This window comes from Schistocerca nitens, chromosome 1 (genome assembly GCF_023898315.1).
Source record: "Schistocerca nitens isolate TAMUIC-IGC-003100 chromosome 1, iqSchNite1.1, whole genome shotgun sequence".
NCBI lineage: Eukaryota > Metazoa > Arthropoda > Insecta > Orthoptera > Acrididae > Schistocerca > Schistocerca nitens.
In genome coordinates this window covers 547,058,271-547,077,875 of record NC_064614.1, presented here as the reverse complement: position 1 = coordinate 547,077,875, position 19,605 = coordinate 547,058,271, and the positions used below count along the sequence as shown (strand labels likewise).

Sequence of the window (19,605 nt, the reverse complement as noted above, 5' to 3'; positions counted from 1 at the left end):
TGTGGTGGTTGGCACAACAGCCAGATGTTCTGTAGGATATCCTCATTTATAGTGTTACTCGTTAGAGTCCATCGCTAGTGCAGTAACTGCAAGGGAGTGCAGACACCAAACTCCTCAGTACACAGTGGTTCCCATAATGCACACTCTTCTATACGCATAACCACTGATGTCGGCAGTCACCACTCAGAAATCCTCAAAGTGCTGACAATTGTGTAACTCCCTTACTAAACAACATAAAAATTTCTTAAAGGCACTACACCATAAATTACCTGCATACTAAACCAAATATTCTACAAAGAAAACCGTTAACATATCAGTTATAGATTAGATAAATAATCCGTTAGAACTACATTCACCACAAAATAAAACCCTGTTCCCATCATCTGACATTCCTTTGTAACATAATGACTCCTGAATTATCATGACAGCATGAAAAATTAATCTACATGAACTACATACACAATACCTTAAAAATAAACAACTGTGGTCACTGCCATCTGTGACCACCAGTGTGCCAGCCACAGTATTTGCAAATGTAGCTAAGCTTCAAACTTACAGTACTGGCCACAACACCACATTGCCCTGTATGCTTACCATGTCAACAAGTGCCCAGATGGCCAACCCACATAAAGTATAAATACTGGACTCTAACAATTGAGGCTGGAGTGTGGTATCCAATTTCCTCCAGCAGTATTTTCATCCCAGAATGTGCCTGATTTAGGGGGTCCAGCAGTATCATGGATCAGAGGAATCTAATGTGTTCTTGCTGCCGCCCCACGATGAGATTCAACCATTAACTTATCATTGGCTATTTTACCCATACATTATTGTCCAAAATACCACAACTTCCTTCACTATTTGTACAAAATTCATGCACATTGGTTTCTGTGGAACATGAGCGTATAAAAAAAGTAAACATTTCCAAAAATCATTCTGAAAACAGTGAGCAAAAATTTTTAAATCTCTTAATATTTACTTTTTAGATAAAAGAGGTACATCATTGTAATTTACAGACTCTTCTCTCACCTTTCAACATTATATTGATTTCTTTGCTTACATTTTTACCATGTTCTGCAAGTTCTGGAATATTCTTACAATAGAAGTCTGTTACATCTGCACATAGACACTGACACACTGCTTTCTGAATATTTCCACCATCTCAGTGTTGGCCTTGCGTCTGTTCCATTACAGTACCAAAAAAGTGACAGAGAGTGCCAAATTACAACTGTATGGAGAATGTGGAAGTTTCTCACTCACATGTTCTGATTGTCTCCATTAGGCATGGTCAGTGTGAGGAAGCACATTATCCTTTTGCAGGATGATCATGTTTCCAGGAAACGTATTGGGCAAGGCAAATGGAACTTCCAAAGTGTCTGGATATGGTGGGCAATGTTAATGGTTTGTCTATGTTCAAGCAGAAAGCAACCCTATTCATCCCAGAAGATGCTGAACATAATGTTTCCAGCAGATCTCACTGTCTTCACTCTCTTCTTTGATGGCAAATCTGTATGGTGCCATTCCACACTCTGGCATTTTGTTTCTGGCTCCTAACGATGGAACTAGCTTTCGTTGCCTGTCACAGTAATCATCAAAAAAATCATTACCTTCATTGTGAAATCTGAAGAAGGTTTTGGCTGACTTCTTCTCTGAAGTTTGTGGTCTTTGGTCAATAAATGTGGGACCAACAGGCATAAACTTATCGATAACATAAGCTTTGAACCATTTCTTGCACTGCTCTGTGCCCTACTGTAAGATTAACAGCGATTTCATTCACTGGCATGGCTGTCTTCTCTAATGAGCTCACCAGCTGTTTCCATGTTGTGTTCTACGGAGGCATTTCACAGGCGACCACTATGAGGCTTTTTTCGTATACTCGTTTTCCCATCTTTAATGTGCATCACCCATCTCCTAACACTGCTTGGATCCATGATCACACTTCTACAGGGATGTTGAAGTCCAAGGTGAGTTTCAGCTGCATATTTTTCCTCTTTAATAAGGAATTTAATGACTGCACGCTGTCAAAATGAAACATTGATGACCACCATTTTGGAAATACTGTCTGTCATCACGTGCTAATAATGTCACAATATGGACACATGTGGTAGAAACTCTGTAGATTCCGCTGTCATTTTTGTTACATTTTTGGAATTTGAATGTTAACAATGGGTTGCTCACGATTTTCAGTATTGTCATTTTCTTTGTGCCTCTGTCCCACTTCAACACGGGATTGGCCTAGTTACTATGGATTTCACGATGTTAGTGTCAGAGGGTGGCCGGATGCCCTTCCTGTCGCCACCCTGAACCTCCCAGGACGGAGTTAGTGTACCCCAGCTGTCTGTGTCAAGTGTAAGCCATGAAATATTGCAAACGTTTTTAAATGTCTGCGAGTCATGTAACTGGGGCGGTACATGGGGACCAGTTCAGTATTCATCTAGCGGGATGTGGAAAACTGCCTAAAAACCACATCCTGGCTGGCCGGCACAGCTATTCGCCGGGCAGATTCGATCCGGGGCCAGCACGCCTACTCGAGTCCAGGAAGCAGCACATTAGCACCCTTGCCTAAGCTGGTGGGTATCACAGTTTTCAGTATGACTTCCATATTACTATTGCTACTACTACTATTACCACTAATACTTTCATGATCTTAATGCAAGTGGAACAGTGTGCGCAGTTTGCATGATGTGTCTGGTTTCTCCTTTTTTTTACCTTGTCACCTGTGTTTTTATTTTTATTTTTGGTGTGTGTGTGTGTGTGGGGGGGGGGGCTGCCACCACTTGACAATGACTCTTGTGTGCCAGAAAGAGGACAAGTTTGACTGACATACAAGAAGGTCATAGTGATTGACAACTGTAGTGACTTTTTTTGTGACGTCAACTCACTGACCTGATTTAGACCTTGGTACTCTATGACAAATTTTTACATTTCATTTTTTGAGGTATGTGAGCTTTCCAGCATTATTCACTGAGCCACACAACATCGTCCCACTCTTTTTTGATGGTCAAAAGTCTTGAACTTAGCTATTTGTACCCTTTTCCACATTTCTCTCAAAATTCTCACAAGATTTTGTACTGCTTTACAATTTTCTCCTACTTTCAGTTTGAACACTTCAAATGGTGATGACATTTTCTGGCCATATCCCACCTCGTATTGCGATAGATCTTTATCTTCACGGGTTTTAGAATTATTCTTCCATTAGCCTGTGGATGTAATTGGCTTATTTTGTCTGTGAATATGCAACAAAGGAATAACAGCTTGATCAGTTCTGACATAAAGTAGTTGCTGTAGTCTGATTATTGTTTCTGAAACACTGAACTTTAGTAGCCACTGCATATTCTGCCAAATTGGCTTGGTGATTTGGGATAGTGGCCATCTTTAGATAGCACATCAACCATAGATTATGATACCAGTGTCACGTAATTGGTATGATGTGGTATCGTAAACTAGAACTGACTGTGTTGCATGGTACTGCATGTGTCATCCCACTTTGCCAAGTTACAACAGTTGCTGGATGAAATTTTGAGGGGATTAAAACTGAAACAGTGTATGGCGTACCTAGATGATATTATTATGTTTGCTAGGGATATGACAGAGCATGTACATTTGACAGAAGAAAAGGGGCTACTGCTGAATGCAGTCAGTATAACATAGTGTGTTGCAGGTCCACTAAATATCAAAACCTATGGGGTATGCCGACCTTTGTGGCCGAGCGGTTCTCGGCGCTACAGTCTGGAACCGCGCGACCGCTACAGTCCCAGGTTCAAATCCTGCCTCGGGCGTGGATGTGTGTGATTTATTTATTTATTTATTTATTTATTCTTTGCCCATGGACTCCAGCTGAAAATTCAGCTGAGAGTATTGGGTGTGTCATACAATAAGCTATTAACATCATACTTGATTTCATTATATATAAATGAAGCAAATGATTAAACAGAAATAGTCCATAATCATACAAAGGTATTACATGTTTCACATTATATGTACACACAAATCCAAACAACATACATGATAATTTTAAACGTACATTTCAGTAATGATATAACATATTAAACACCATCTTAGTATTCACTCAAACTGTATATACATTTCTCTGTGAGATATAGTTTCAAATGATTTTTAAAACATTTTAGGTCTGTTTCTTTTTTAATGATTTTGGGGAGTTTATTAAAAAACCTTTTGCCTGCTTCTTCTGGGGCAGTCATAGACAGTTTTAGATTTCTGTTTATCATGTAGTAATTTTCATTTCCTCTTGTACTGTGTTTGTGTATATCTTTATTTAGGAGGTGTTTATCACTTGACCTTACCGCCATTATGCTTTGGTATATGTACAGTGAATATACTGTCATAATATTATAGTGTACAAAAGCTTGCCTACAGGTCTGTCTTGGTGGTATTTTTGCAATGCATCTCACTGCCCTTTTCTGAATTGTGAATATTCTTTTTAGGTAGCCAGCTTGTGCACTTCCCCATACATGAACTGAATAAGACAAATGTGGGAAGACAAGTCCATAATACATTGATCTGAGGATTTTATCATCCACAGCCTTAGCTGTTTTATGCATGATGAAGATCTGTTTGTTTATCTTTTTACACAGTGCATCTATGTGCTCCCCCCATCCCAAATGTTTGTCTATTATAGTTCCTAAAAAATTTGTGCTGGTTACTTCTTTAATAGTCTTTCCATTTACATTAACATTTATATTATAATTTTCACTGTGCTTGGTCTGAAATACTACATTCATTGTTTTAGACTGATTCATAAACAGGTTGTTTTGTGTTAAATATTTATTTGCATTTTCGATAGTCAGGAGAGCTTCCTTCTCAAGCTCCTCCTTTGTGTCAGCTGTGCAAATGATTGTTGTGTCATCAGCATACATTATAAGTTTCTGATTTATATAGCTAGGGAAGTCATTGATGTCCTTAGGTTAGTTAGGTTTAAGTAGTTCTAAGTTCTAAGGGACTGATGACCTTAGTAGTTAAGTCCCATAGTGCTCAAAGCCATTTGAACCATTTTTGAACCTATGGGGTATGTATAGCCGTTTGTAAACTAATACTGCAATACAACAAATATTAGAAAACTTGTTATTAGTGATGAGACAGTCCGTAATGGTCGTAAGTTAAACTTTCTTACAATAAGTAATACTGCAGAAGTCTTATCACACCCATTAAATGACATGACTACTATTCCCAGCGTGAATTGAACCCACACCTTAGCCATTACAAGCTAGCCTCAGTACAACCAACCACCGAATTTCACATGTGTTAGCACCATATTTTTGTCATAATGGGGTATGCAGCACATGGTGTGAGAAGTATTGACTTCCACTTGAGCTGCTGTTGTGAATGATCTATTCGTGCTCTACTAGTCAACGTCATGCAGTACGATATCATACCAATCCTTTTTCTTTCTTTTTTAAACTGTATTCTGTCTGTCTGCTAAGATCGTCAGTCCGACTGAAGGTCAGAGACACTTTAATTCATTATTTAACATGCCAGTACCAGAAACATTCTGTGGAAACATGTCTGTGAAAGGGCTCGTGGGTGTCTGTCATGGTAAGAGCAATTTCAGCATCATTAAACAGCGGTCTGCACCGGTAGCTGAGCGTGACAGAATGTCAATCCTAAGGGCCCGGGTTCGATTCTGGCTGGGTCGGAGATTTTATCTGCTCAGGGACTGGGTGTTGTGTTGTCCTAATCATCATAATTTCATCCCATCGACGCGCAAGTCGCCAAAGTGGCGTCAAATCGAAAGACTTGCCCCCGGTGAACGGTCTACCCGACGGGAGGCCCTAGTCACACGACATTCTTCATGAGCCAGCGGCCTAGGGCCTATGATCTCCAGCGGACTTTTCTGTATTCGAATTAGCAAGTATAACATTATATAACGTTGCGTATGATATAGTATTATGTTTCAGCATGTTCCATGGCAATTTTGTATGGCGTATTTAACTAGGGTCCTATTTTGTTCAAGTTTGTAGTATAGCTCATGCCATGACAACTTGTATGTTTCTCATTTTTGACGTCATCAGGAACGTCTTTTATGCATTAGAAAACGGAGCCTAAAACGGAGTAAAGTCTAACATTTCTGACATTTTATTCTGTATGTGTTTGATAAAAGGGTGGGAGCAGTGGAGGTAGTTCGAAACACCCATGCTCTGTATGGAGTGAGCGCTATCGAGAAAGTCAGATTTTATCTTTTCAAGTACAAATGTTTTGAGATAATTAATTACCACATTCAGGAAGACAAACAGGCGTTGATAAAGAACGTTTCTGCGATTTACTACTACGGTCAAAGACAGAGTCTCTGATAACTGGCTAGTGTGATGACCATTTAACCTCCATGCGACACTTGCCTTCTGTAGTCATATTGAGGTTTAAAAGAAAGGAAGGAGGATTTCAGTACAACGTTTCATCGAAATAAATGCGACCTGATAGCGATATGAAGTACCATATGGTAACTTCATAAGGAGGAGGTAATGAGTAAGTCATAACAAACATTACCTCAAACGATTGCCTGTATCCACAAAATTTGTTGTTGTTGATATACATCTGATGGCACAAAGAAGGTGTTTTGTGTTACTAACTGCTTCACAGGGATGTGTCCTTCACAGTTGACATTTGTGCCATCAAATGAGATGCCTTACAGTCACAGAGTAACAAATGTGACCTACAAGTCAGCACCAAAGAATATGGTTGGCAAACACGCTTACCAGACGATTTCTAATCTGTCACCCACATGTATTTACCTCTCTCGCCCCTTATCGGTCAACCACCAAGAATGTTAGTTTTTGTTTTCTTTTTTTTTGTTTGTTTTGGCGATTGAGCTTTATACGTGACTTCGATTACGAGGTGGAATATACAGGGTCGACCATTGATAGTGACCGGGCCAAATATCACACGAAATGAGCATCAAACGAAAAAAATACAAACAACGAAACTCGTCTAGCTTGAAGGGGGAAACCAGATGGCGCTATGATTGGCACGCTAGATGGCGCTGCCATAGGTCAAACGGATATCAACTGCGTTTTTTAATATAGGAACCCCAATTTCTTATTACATATTCGTGTAGTACGTAAAGAAATATGAATGTTTTGGTTGGACCACTTTTTTCGCTTTGTGATAGATGGCGCTGTAATAGTCACAAACGTATAAGTACGTGGTATCACGTAACATTCCGCCAGTGCAGACGGTATTTGCTTCGTGGTACAATACCCGTGTGAAAATGGACCGTTTACCAACTGCGGAAAAGGTCGATATCTTGTTAATGTATGGCTATTGTGATCAAAATGCCCAAAAGGTGTGTGCTATGTATGCTGCTCGATATCCTGGTAGACATCATCCAAGTGTCCGGCAGTTCGCCGGATAGTTACGTTATTTAAGGAAACAGGAAGCGTTCAGCCACATGTGAAACGTCAACCACGACCTGCAACAAATGATGATGCCCAAGTAGGTGTTTTAACTGCTGTCGCGGCTAATCCGCACATCAGTAGCAGACAAATTACGCGAGAATCGGGAATCTGAAAAACGTCGGTGTTGAGAATGCTACATCAACATCGATTGCACCCGTACCATATTTCTATGCACCAGGCATTGCATGGCGACGACTTTGAATGTCGTGTACAGTTCTGCCACTGGGCACAAGAGAAATTACGGGACGATGACAGTTTTTTTTTTACACGCGTTCTATTTAGCGACGAAGCGTCTTTCACCAACAGCGGTAACGTCAACCGGCATAATATGCACTTATTGGGCAGCGGAAAATCCACGATGGCTGCGACAAGTGGAACATCAGCGACCTTGGCGGGTTAATGTATTGTGCGGCATTATGGGAGGAAGGATAATTGGTCCCCATTTTATCGATGGCAATCTAAATGGTGCAATGTATGCTGATTTCCTACATAATGTTCTACCGATGTTACTACAAGATGTTTCACTGCATGACAGAATGGTGATGTACTTCCAACATGATGGATGTCCGGCACATAGCTCGCGTGCGGTTGAAGCGGTATTGAATAGCATATTTCATGACAGGTGGCTTGGTTGTCGAAGCACGTACACCGGATCTGACGTCCCCGGATTTCTTTCTGTGGGGAAAGTTGAAGGATATTTGCTATCGTGATCCACCGACAACGCCTGACAACATGCGTCAGCGCATTGTCAATGCATGTGCGAACATTACGGAAGGCGAACTACGCGCTGTTGAGAGGAATATCGTTACACGTATTGCCAAACGCATTGAGGTTGACGGACATCATTTTGAGCATTTATTGCGTTAATGTGGTATTTACAGGTAATCACGCTGTAACAGCATGTGTTCTCAGAAATGATAAGTTCACAAAGGTACATGTATCACATTAGAAGAACCGAAATAAAATGTTCAAACGTACCTACGTTCTGTATTTTAATTTAAAAAACCTACCTGTTACCAACTGTTCTTCTAAAATTGGGAGCCATCTGTTTGTGACTATTACAGCGCCATCTATCACAAAGCGAAAAAAATTGTCCAACTAAAACATTCATATTTCTTTACGCACTACACGAATATGTTATAAAATGGGGGTTCGTATTAAAAAAAAAACCGCAGTTGATATCCGTTTGACCTATGGCAGCGCCATATAGCAGGCCAACCATAGCGTCATCTGGTTTCCCCCTTCAAGCTAGACAAGTTTCGTTCTTTTTAGTTTTTTCGTTTGATGCTTATTTCATGAGATATTTGGCCTGGTCACGATCAATGGACCAGCCTGTATTGTTGATAATTTCTCTTATATTTGTGTCTATTTTGTTCACTAACCTAACGGGAAACGCTATTAATATACACTATACTAATACAACTGGTGTCTCTTAATAATACCATACAGCAAATGACTATCTTAATTAAATGAGAAGTCTTGTCATATTTAAGTAGCTTTACCGGCCTACAATCTAAATATGACAGTGTGGCTGTGAGATTTTGTTGCTGAATGAAACACTGTTGTCAGAGTATTCAGTGATATGATTTCATTAACAGATTTGTGTATTTTCAGTAGCAGTTGCACAGTATTTTATGACTTCTGCATCTACTAGTTACTGAACTTAGCGATACTTCTTATGATGGCAAAATTCCTATAGATGTCGTTCTCAGTTCGATGTAGCTGTTAGTAGCTTCGCCACAGATGGGGTAAAATGTTATTCTCGCGCCAGTTTGGAACTGAAAGCTACTGCCTCTTACTCTTTACAGTGTATCGACGTTTTCATGGAGCAGGCGACCACATGCAGCGTTCGTTGTCTCCTCATTGCCCTTGTGATGGCTGCTACAGATAATTCGCAATGTAGACAACGAGATTAGTTGTAGTTGCTGTGTGAAAGTAAACTTCTCTACCTGCAAACAAATATTTGATAAGTCGGTGACACACCAAAATGAAATTCATTCAGAATCTTTGATTCGTAAACCACGAATATATCAAGTGAATCTTGAAATATAATTCTGTCGTTCCAGGAAGTAACAAAACCATCATATCATCAAAAGACGTGATCCACTATGTTGTCATGACCCTATCATATTCGTACCAGGACGATTATGTTTCTACTGGCAATGTCTTTCGCGAATGGGCTAACAATTTAGAAGTGGATCTTGTGTATCAACGATGCAGCAGCATACTTACTTTTCCTATGACGTAATGAGTAGTGTTCCAGTATTTATTGTGCGGGAGCAGAATGGAAAGTTGCAATACATACGAAAGAAAATGATCGCAATCCACTTAGTTACAGATCCATTTCATTGACAGCAACATGTAGGTGGACGTGTGCACAAATGCTTTGTTGCAGCGTTATGAAATACCCCTAAAAATGTTACCTATTGACATCAAACCAGCATGGATTTGGAAAGCATCACTCTTGTGAGACCCAGCTGGCACTTTATTTGCACGATGTACTGCGTACAGAGACTCTCAAATTGATTCCGTATTTATAGAGGTACAAAAAGGCTCTTGATATCATTCCTCATAAGCAGCTTCCAACCAAATTGCCTTCCTATGGACTATCGTCTCAGTTGTGCTACTGGATTTGTGATTTCCTGTCTGAAAGATCACAGTTCGCAGTAATTAATGAATGCTTTGTATTTTCCATTTGAGTCAGATGTACTGTAAACAACTATCCAGTCCAGGTCTTTGAGCAATTTCCTGAATTCATCAATTTTTGACTTATTTATTACCCTCCTGTACTGACAACATTAAGCCTCACCAGCTGCAGCGGTGACAAGCGCTCGTGTATCGTCTCCTCTACCGCAAGTAACTGCATGCACCCAGGTACGATTGAATTCAGCATTACAACCACTGTTAAGACTCTCCAATAATCCATAGACCATAGGGTATGTGATCATCAGTTTGACTGAGTAAATAAAGTTTGAGTAAATAAACTGGAAGAAAGGCGGGTCGAAAGGACCTGGCGTCTTTCAAGCCCTCTGCTGACCGAGAACGGCAGGAGCGATGAGTGAGGGCAGTTAGCGTGTCATAAAGATTAATTGTGTGTGAAGTGGAAAGAATCCCTTTTAGCAAAGATAGAGATTTGAAGGACGGGAGTCAACATGTGGCTATGGGCATGTTAACAGCCATTCAGCCCAGTGGAGACCAGATGGAATGTTTATTCAAAATTTTGTAAGGAGAACAGTGATTATTTTAGTGATTATTTTGGTAGCGGGAGACAGTTCCCACTCGTGTGTATGCGGATGCTTTCTCATTAGTCGTAAGTAGAGATCTGTTACATAGTGAGGAAGATTTTCTGCCTTCTTCCCTGTGCCAAGTGGAAATATATTTAATTTGTTATCTCGACAAAATCCACAAGAGTAGAAAATTCGTTAGCATGTTTCTTAAATTGGTCGGAATCTGCAAGGTCTGTTGCAATTTGCTGGTGAGCTTCTAATACTGGCACAACCATCTAACATTTGAAGAGGAGAGTGAGGACACACTTTTCCTCAGGACATCGTAGTAGACACTTCTCTGTACCTCATCACAGAGAGCTGTAGAATGAGATGTAGAGTGAGGTGTAGATTGAGGTGTAGAGTGAGAACTAAACGCATTAAGTATATGTCCACGTGAGGTGTGGTACTCATATTTTCATGCTTAATTGGTCCATCCCTCGTGGTTTTATTAGATAAGCCGTCATCCGTTGCCTGACCATGTTTTCCTTTAATTCGAGTGGTCTTACAGTGACTTTCTATCACCGTAGGTCAACGTGGACAGAATCTGCAGCATCTCAGGGACACATTATACTTTTCAACCACCACCTCACTCTGCTAAAAATTACGTAAGCGAACTGTAACTTATTACCGATATCGAACAACTCCAGTTTGTTGAAAGAGGCGATAGAGGTCGCATTGTCCTCTGTTCCCAGTTTACAGCAACAGATTCATGTGTAATTACAATGACAAAATTGTCACATGCTACACCATATACATTATCTTGACGTGAACAGTCATTAGAGCTGTGCAATATTGCAGTTCCTTCTGCTGCAGAATTATCCAGAGAGCAATTTGTGATGGGAAACATACCAGACGATTCCAGCGTAGGGTATATTTTAGAACTGGTTATTGAATACCTCCAGAGTATTCACAATTTGCATTCGGATTTGCCCTTATGTCCGGAAAAATTACCACCACTGTCTGACAGAAAGAAACCAAAGAATTTGTTTTCGATCTAGTATGGCAAAACTATGTTATTCACTGCAGGAATCCGAAAAAAATGTTTGCAACATAAATTGATTTAAGAAAGACATTAACGAATGTTATCATTTAGGCAAGCACAAAGAAGCATGAGTACAAGCAATGATTTTGAGTAAAACTTTTTCAAACTGATGAATAATAATGCAAAGGCACTCCCGTCGGTCATCTGCTGCCATAGCCCATTAACACCAAGTTTCGCCGTACTGTCCTAACATACGTGTTCATCGCACGTCGGGCTATTTCACGCAGAGTTGCCTGTCTGTTAGCACTGACAACTGCTCTTGGTCGTTAAGTGAAGGCAGTCGGCCACTGTATTGTCCTTGTTGAGACGTAATGTCTGAAATTTGGTGTTCTCGGCACAGTCTTGGCGCTGTGGATCTCGGAATACTGAATTCTCTAAAGATTTCCAGAATGGAATGTTCCATGCGTCTAGCTCCAACTACCATTCCGCGTTCAAAGACTTAATTCCCGTCGTATGGCCATGATCACTTCGGACAGTTTTCACATGAATCACCTGAGTACAAATGACACCTCCACCAACGCACTGCCTTTTTGTATGATATATAGAATATCGCTAACCGATGGCTTTTGTCACCTCAGTGTATGCTGCCGAATAATGAATGCTGACGCTGCGGAATGACGAAGTTAGCACACGTATAAACAATTAGTTCAGAAAAGCTTCAGAGAAAAATAGTCTAATAACTTATAAAAATATACCTACATCCATATGAAATCCGCCTGGCAAGTAAATTGGATTGGAAGTAAACCTTCGAATAATGTTACTCTTGAGGCAAATAAAATACTATAGCCAGAATAAGCGAAATAAACACACCAGACAAAAAATTAGTCGATCTGTGTCACCTACTCTCCAAATAGTCACACCCATTTTCTTTGGGATTAAGACCGAGTAATTAAGCGGAACAGTCGAGACGTCGTAGGGTCCCTGGCTGTCCGTGAAACCAGGAACGTATGCACGCAGTCCTGTGATTATGGTTGTTGTCATCTTGTAAGATGGGCGTGTCCACACTCCACAGCACACAGAATACCTGCTCACCACGAAAGATGAAATGAACGTGTTCACGATAACTTGCATGAGTGGGCCGATAAACATCCCCAAAAAGTAACAGAACGACGTCACCACGGCTGACTTTAACTAAACCCTCGACACACTGCCCTTTGTACGCCTTACTGGGTCCTCGGTGCACTCGATACCTTGGATAATTTGAAAAGAGAAAAACCACGATTTGTCGGCCCACACCGCACGTTTGTAGTCAACTATCGTTCAGTCCATGATTTGTTTACCAAATGAGGACGGGAATCTTTATGTGCTGCTGTGAGCAGTGATATTTTTAGATATGTCCGACTCCAGATGCCCATTAAACGCAATTCATTTCGTAATTTTCTCTCGGAAACTGGTTGAGAAGAGCTTTCATTAGTTGATAGCGGCTAGTCTTACGGGTATGAAGCAGTTTATCATTGACACGGCTGCATTGTTTTTAAGCCGTGTTACATAGCTGCGCATAATATACCATTTATTGCTAACATGTTTGACAGTTCACGCTGACACACCAGCAAATCGGGCAACTTCACTCACAGTTTTGTCATTTTGACGTCTCCACGCCGAGCCATCCCATTGTAAAGCGCTGATTCCATACAATCGATTGGAACGTAAACACTGCCATCACTTATGACGGCGGTAGCGTCACATGACCAGCGGGTACCAGTTCTATATCAACTACATCGCTTCAAAGTAATCGGTGCACTCTTTTAAGAGTCTGACCAACATTTTGTTTGGTAAGCTTACTTAATGTTATAACTATTAAAACACAGCCGACCTATGAATTTTATTCGTTGAAATTAGCATTTGATTTGATCTGGATAGACATTCCGACAATATTTTCCGAAGGAAACAGCGCCGAGGATTGACAAAATTCACATTCCTATGGACAACAGTCGTTCAGCTAAGCAGCTGAGTTCCGGCAGTGCCCCTTGTTGCCGCGGAATTTCAGCAGTGTTTTGTGAAAGCAGAAGTGACGTTATTGCTCGGTGGTTCGACGCCGTATCTCTCAGCAGGGAGACTGCGCGTCCAGCGAGGCAGGCACGTCACAGGTCGGTATGTGGCCAGCGGCGCAGGCATGCAGTGCTGGGCCCCTTTGTTGGTAGGCTGCCTCAGGCGTCAAGCTACCCGCCAAGCGCCGAACCGCTGCGCGTTGCGGACTCAACAGGCGAGCTGTTCAATGCCGGATTCCGTAGGGGACCATTTCAAAGCCTGGTTGGTAATCGAATACGTACATGTATGTATAGGGTGTAATAAAACTACGAATACAGTTTTGTGAAGTTATTAGAGGAGGAAAAGTAACACTTTTTTACGTGATACAAGTTTGCATCGCTTCCCTGCTAGGAGTCATGGAAGTGTCTGACACTGGACTTCCCTTAGCCCAACGTTCACTGTTGTTTACACTGCTTCGTACGTAACATATTGACACTGGAATTTGATTTGCAGCACCATTACATTTTACTGCTAGGAAAATTAACTTTTCACGACCGTTAGCAGTTGTCCGCATCCCTGGATAAACAATTAAATCATTAAACTTCCTGGCAGATTAAGACTGTGTGCCGGACCGAGACTCGAACTCGGGACCTTTGCCTTTCGCGGGCAAGTGATCTACCAACTGAGCTACCCAAGCACGACCCAGGCACCGTTCTCACAGCCTTACTTCTGCCAGTACCTCGTCTCCTACCTTCAAAACTTTACAGAAGCTCTCCTGCGAACCCTGCAGAACTAGCACTCCTGAAAGAAAGGATATGCGGAGATATGGCTTAGCCACAGCCTTGGGGAATTAAATTATTATTGTTTATGTTGTGTTTACTTGAAAGTTTCTATTGATGTTTACAGGTTCCTGATGGGGTATCACACTCTAACGAGTTATGATGTATGTGTGTGGCTTGAAACGTAGAATGAAAATCTTATATAAAGGCTGGGATTTGAACCTAGGACTCCTGGTCACTGGGAAGATGCGCTAACCTCTGGCACAGTGGCTTTGCACATCTGTACGGACTGCTGTAGCACGCCTCCCTGCTCAGTACAACGCAGAAATTTGAGTTTCGGACGAATACCAATGGGGATGAGGTGTGAATGGGAATTTGTATTGAGGAGACAGGCGTGCCTGGGTAGTCGGTGCAATTGTGCAAAGCCACTGTGCCAGGGTGGTGTAGTGGTTAGTGCATTTACTTAGTGAGCAGAAGACCTGTGTTCGAATCCTGGCGTTGGTACAAATTTTCATTCTTCGCTTCGTCTGTATAAGTGCATCATAGATGTTTGAGACTTGGAAAGATATCCGGAAGCATTTAGTTTCATTTGACTAACGGAGTTAACTGACATGGATCTCATTTATGGGAAGGCATGATGCAGTAATCTATCAGCAAGGCGACTGTATTGTGCGGAATTAGTATTTAATTTAGGGGTGACTAGACAATTCAACAAGAACAACAAATAACAGGATTAGCGTTGCCACGACTTAAATAGCCCCTAGTCCTCTAATGTTACATCAGTGCCTGTTCCCAACTGGCCATGGTTGATCGGCTAATCGACATGGGTGCCTTCAATAATTGCTCACACAACATTATTGATTTATGTAATTTATTAATAATAGTTCACTGAAAAACAAGTCTTAAAGCACTTCATAGAAAGGCTGGTCGGGTAATAAATTCTCGACCAATAACAGTAGCAAACAACTTCACTTTCAAGTACAAACTTACAGAATCGTAATGGTAGAAAGGTACCTTACAAACCTCAAACTCCAGTATTTATAACCCACTGAACTACAGCGCAGAACTGACAATTTCAAATCTGTCCAATGAGTAATCCTGATAACAGAAAATTATGTTCACAAATAAGAAATATAATAACTGTATAACAACGCCCATCCGGCATTGGTCATACTTTTACACAATCGTAAATTCCTTTGAAAAGTGACAGTTACTGCTCAGTCTGCACCCAGTTAAGTAAACTAATACCGCAGAAGTCACTGAAGGTTGATACACGGACCTTATTCCACTGCTTTCTTATCCAATATCATGACATCCTTATTGTGGGCGAACATGCTACAACACAGCGTGTTCAGATTGGGCCCACGCTGTCTTGTTTATCTGCCGTGGCAAAACACCCACAAACGACGTCGGCCACAGCTCGCCGTAAATTGCGTCCATACAATTGCAGAGCCCACAGCTTATTGTTCCACAGCAGTGTTGAATTCCCAAGCGTCTCAGTTTCGCCATCAGTTCATTAGCACAGAGTGCCAAAATTATTAATGCACAATTGGGACCATCTGGACCCCAACATTCTGCCGTTCTAACCTTCTCGCTCGGACTCTCTAACCCTCCTTTCCTCGTCGCCAGAGGGCCATTCGCCGCCAACTTGGCGCCCAAGTATCTCTGACGAGGCCAATATCGACCTTAACACTCGCGGCCGGAACACAATCGTGCCGAAAATCGGCAGAGTGTGCAGAACGATTTTCATGCAAGAAATTACCATTGAGTCATGTCACATTACAAAGGCTTTGAGAAACAGGATCCCTTAGAAAAGGACTACCGTGCGAAATGTTCGGTTTCAGGATGCTGTATTACATCAGACTGAGGACGACCCTAGCACAAGCACAGGATCCACAGGCAAGGAACTAAATACCTACAGTGCCACTGTGTGGAACATCCTGCTCAAGATGGGCATGCATCCATTCACGTATCAGGAGGTATAAAACCTATCAGCTGATGACTGCCCCCGCACTTAGAATTATACCAATGTTATCTACATCAAGCAGTAAACAACCCTAACTTCCAAAAGACACTGCCTTCGCAAGGAAAGTACTATTCAACAACCATAATAGCCCTGTCTGTTTATTGGAAAATCCTAAGGCAAGCCGTGTGTTCCACCATCAACAGGAATTTAACATAAATGTGTAAAAACTTTCTACTTTCATTTGAATGCCTGGTCGCTATCTTACTTTGTTTCTTAAGCAGTTCCAGTTTTGTGTGTTCGTACACACCGTCAATTTATAACGAAGTTAAAAAATTACACAGTTTTAATTGAATATCGTATGAACTTGAATCTAAAAGCACCTTTTTCTCATAAAAATTACTGATTTCATTTCTTACCCGTAGTATTTCACACTTTCGCTATCTTGAGCGAACTTGCATGGTATTATCATAACGTTGATGTAGTTAGATATATTATTTAATTTCAGATTTGTTTTGTTAAACTTGATACGAATAATAACAAAAGACAGTTCTTGTATGCAGTTTCCTGAACGTGAAAAGTACTTTTATTGCCTCGCTGCGTACTCCATTTATTAATAGTTGTCGCTAGTTGGTATATTTAAGTTATCTATTGCAGTCACATTTCTTATGATGACCGTTTCCTACAAGATATCGAATAAAGTCATATTTCCCTACAATAATTCACTTGCTAGAAAATGTACTGAGGCAGCAGATGAACTGACGATATTTCGGAACATCCGCTGATATTATATTTGAGCCCTTGACAAGGTACCTAATGAACCTGAGCAGAGATTAAATTATTCACTTCTGAAATGAATATTTCCCGTCTTGGGAATCAGTTGTCTGGAAATATTTCACTGAAGGAAAGTAAAGAAGAAGTCTTGTTGGATGGTTTTCGAAATTGAAAATTACATGTAAATACTGAAATCTGAAATATTCTAATTCACTTCTGTAGGTTCCTTATAATTTTTATAGAAAATAAATTATCGGTATTTTTCAAGACGATTCAGACACTGTGATTTACCTTGTCGTAATCGGGCACCTTCATATTTTCTTGATCACTATCTTATAGAGCCAGTGGAATGCAGAGGGTTGCCGGTCCCAAGGCCGGAGGGAGATCGAACAGTGCATATGCCATGCCACATGAGCTGACAAATAGATCTGGGATGACTGGAGAATGAGTGCCAAAACAGTCACAACTTTAATAATAAATATTAATAACGATATGTGGCCGTATTGGTCTATTGGACATTATCTGTGTCTTTACCAGTTGAGTGGTGCGGGTATTCCATATTTGCTCCTGCGGAACTCGCGTGATAGTTTTGTTTGCCTTCTACGGCCGTTACATGAGCGTCATCTTGTACTCTAGAATAATGGCGAACACATTTCGTAAATTAACAGTCCGTTTCACGTTCTGAAATGAGTTCGCAAGAGCAAAGGTGCTCAAGGTAGAGCGCTTGCTACGTGATCTAGCTTGACTACGCCAATCTGGTTCAAGTAGATGTAGGTTGCTATAGTCATTCATAGATGAAAAGGCTTACATGAGAGAGGTGCATCAAACCACTGTTCGAAAAGGAAACAACAACAGCGCTACAGACTGCGAGGCACGTCATGACAAGGAACGTCAGTACGGGACGTGTAGAAGGCTGTCTAATATACGAACCTCGCGCTAACTAGATATTAATTCTCTCACTGAAATTGTTTTGCCTAATGTAACTATGATATCAATGTTATTGTACATGGCCGAAGGAAGTACTTCTAAAGAGCACGTTACATTATTCTTTGATGCTCAGGCCGTATCCGGGCGATCTGCGAATGTCTTTTTATAATGTAAGTATGAACAAGAATTTTATCAAATAGAGACTTCCTAACCTGTCTTAAACCATAGCCTTCTTTCCCTTTTATGTCCTAACCTGTTTAGGTTGACGGCAAATTCCTGGAAACGGTATCTGCCGTAAAACATCTGGAACTGGGCGAGATGGCGCAGTGGTTAGCATACTGGACTCGCATTCGGGAGGACGACGGTTCAATCCCACGTCCGGCCATCCTGATTTAGGTTTTCTGTGATTTCCCTAAATCACGTCAGGCGAATGCCGGGACGGTTCCTTTGAAAGGGCACAGCCGTCTTCCTTCCCGATCCTTCCCTAATCCGATGAGACGGATGACATCGCAGTTTGGTCTCCTCCCCCCAAATCAGCCCAACCCCCAACACTTGGAAGTAACTATCCAGAGCGACCTTAAGTGGAATGTCCACTTAAAACAAATACTAGGAGGAGCAGATACCAGTCTGGGATTCGTTGGAAGAATCTTAAAGCAAAGTGAGCCAGCCACAAAGGAAGTATGTTACAAGGCGCTTGTCCTACTGATTCTTGAGTATTTCTCATCGACCTGGCATTCTTACCAGGTAGAGCTGATAGAAGAGGTAGAGAAGATCCAATGAAGAGCGGCGCCTTTCGTCAGGGGATCGTTTAGTCGGCGTTAGAGCGTTGCAGAGATGCTCAACAAACTCAACTGGCAGACGTTACAGGGAAGCACTGTGTATCGCGGGGAGGTTTACTATTGAAATTTCGAGTGAACACTTTCCGGGAAAAGTCGAAAAAATATTACTTCTTCCCACATACATCTCAAGCAATAACCACTACCAGAAAATTCGAGAAATTAGAACGGATACAGAGGCTTAGTGACAATGATTCTTCCAACGCGCCATTCGTGAGTGGAACGGCGAAGGGGAAATCAGTTAGTGGTATCAGAAGTACTCTCCGCCACACACCGTTTAGTGGCTTGCAGAGTATGATGTAGATGCTATGGAATAAGTGGTATACGTTCCATACTGTCAATGGTTTTTATTGTTCTCTAGAACGTCTTACTGCGCAAATGTTAGGCGATAATTTCCCGGTGGATCTAGGTTCAGATGGTTCAAATGGCTCTGAGCACTATGGGACTTAACATCTGAGATCATCAGTCCCCTAGACTTAGAACTACTTAAACCTAACTAACCTAAGGACACCACACACATCCATGCCCGAGGCAGGATTCGAACCTGCGACCGCAGCAGCAGCGCGGTTCCGGACTGAAGCGCCTAGAACCGCTCGGCCATGGATCTAGGGACAGATGATCACAGTTCCACTGGCGAAAAACGT

The 19,605-nt window shown here is 41.4% G+C and overlaps 1 protein-coding gene across 1 annotated transcript in view; it reads right to left on the bottom strand.

The window, feature by feature from the left end:
- LOC126259922 (splicing factor 3A subunit 2-like) overlaps nt 1–19,605 on the bottom strand; it is a 130,938-nt gene that overhangs the window by 15,160 nt on the left and 96,173 nt on the right. The gene's annotated exons all lie outside the window — the stretch shown is intronic.